The 1,878-nt window shown below is 38.8% G+C and overlaps 1 long non-coding RNA gene across 1 annotated transcript in view; it reads left to right on the top strand.

Annotated features, from left to right (window-relative positions):
• The window catches only part of LOC119617199, a 7,984-nt gene that overhangs the window by 5,214 nt on the left and 892 nt on the right, over positions 1 to 1,878 (top strand). The window lies entirely within an intron of this gene.

Raw genomic sequence — 1,878 nt, 5'->3', positions numbered from 1 at the left:
TCGTTGGATCATTGCTTGTTGTTTGCCTTCGCTCCCCGTGTTTCCTTGTTGCCTTGCTTTGTTATGTATTTGGATTTTTGTTAAGTTTTAGTTGCTGCCACGTCAGCTTTTGTTTTGCTTATTTTCGTTATTTATTAAATTAGTTTTTACTTCCAGTATGAGTCTGCGTTCTGGGTTCGCCTCTGCCTCCACCGCTCCTGACAGCTGGAATTAATCAGTGTCATCAAGGTAGACTTTACATTGCAGCATTACTCAGAACAATATACAAAGGTTTTTTAAAAGTGGAGGTTCATTTTAAAGGCCAAAAGGCATCATATATATATAAAAATAAAAACATTATTTGATCAAAACGCATGTGTAAGGAAAAGGCAAAACAAAATATATCTATTTCTGCTTTTAATTTTGATTATGTCAGTTTCAGTCCTCCATAGTATAGATTGTAGAATTTGGTTACATCTGATTTTATGCCTGGACCAAACAAAACCATGCAGAATACAGTAATAAGTTTTAATTACTAAATGTCCAAAAAAAAAATTATATAAAATCATGGGCTAAGTACAGGACTTGAGGGTAGAATTTTTGAAGAATTACTAGTTTGAATGAGTTCCAACCTATGTAAACATGTGTAGGTAGGTACCAGCTATGCACTAAACCCACTATCATTAATGCTGTACACAGAAGAGGCGTCAGAGGTTGGCAGAAGACAGGTAGCCAGAATCAAGTCAGTCTGTTGAGTATGGATTTACTCACATCTGTTAACACAGAGACATGTTACCAGGATCAGATAAATCATACAACATCCATTTCTATTTCTTTGAAATAGGTTTCTGCTTATCTTTCACAAATACAAGGAAACTTCCTGAACAGGCAAACAGTCATGAACAGGAACATCTGGTACAAAGGGACTAGCAGAGCTAAGCTCTCCATAACATTTAGAGTAAAGACAAGAAAAGTACTGACAATGTTTAAACCTATTGTTTTATGTTTTGGTGAAATCTGGAACAGTATCAGCTCATGAAGTCACAAGAAAAACACAAAATCTTTATAAATGGGCAAACGTTTACAGTGATCTGCACAGAAGAACTGAAAGGTAAATTGATTGTTGTACAACAGCTTTTATTATTATTATTTATTTTGTCGAGCTTATGTTGGAAGGATTATAAGGCACTGTACGTATTTATCACTGCTCACAACCTGGAGTGTCAGCCAGAACACCATTTAGGCCAGGATTCAGTTCAGGACAAGACTCTAGGCTTGGGGTGGCAGCAGGCAGAATAATGAAGACACAAGTCAGACTCCTTTGAATCAGCGGACTATGGATGAACGAGTGATGGCATAGGTATGAGCAGGTGTGTGTGTGTGTGTGTAGTTTCCTTGTCAATGACGCACACATATATGGAGAACAAACATATAACGCTGAGAAATCACTCCCACATGTTGAAACTGTAGTCCTGCTCCCGAAATTTACCCACCAGATATCAGCAACGTTATGATAATGCTGGATACAGCAGCATGATGTCGTTATTGCTGCTCTAAACTACGGTATCCCTTAAGGGACAAAAAGGTTGCTAAACAGGAAACCACGACAGATAAACATTAGTACTTAACACTAAACCTCAAAATGCTTGTAACTTACACAACATTAAAGGTCTTTTGCACATTCTTATTATTATCATTATTAATGAAGCCTAGGCGTAAATTCAGACTGGAAGACCTGCTTCAGCCTCACCTGCATCTAATTGCTGCGTCGAGCACCTCCACTCCAGCCTATCAGCATCAGACCGCGCCTCCATCTCAGCCCATCAGCATCCAACCGCGCCTCCAGTGTATCCAATCAGCGAGCAAGCCTTCGTTTAAAAGGACTTCCATCATGGCCCC

Source organism: Kryptolebias marmoratus, linkage group LG7 (genome assembly GCF_001649575.2).
Source record: "Kryptolebias marmoratus isolate JLee-2015 linkage group LG7, ASM164957v2, whole genome shotgun sequence".
In the NCBI taxonomy this organism is placed as follows: Eukaryota; Metazoa; Chordata; class Actinopteri; order Cyprinodontiformes; family Rivulidae; genus Kryptolebias; species Kryptolebias marmoratus.
Note: the sequence above shows the minus strand (reverse complement) of the source record. Positions and strands in the feature narration are given on the sequence as shown.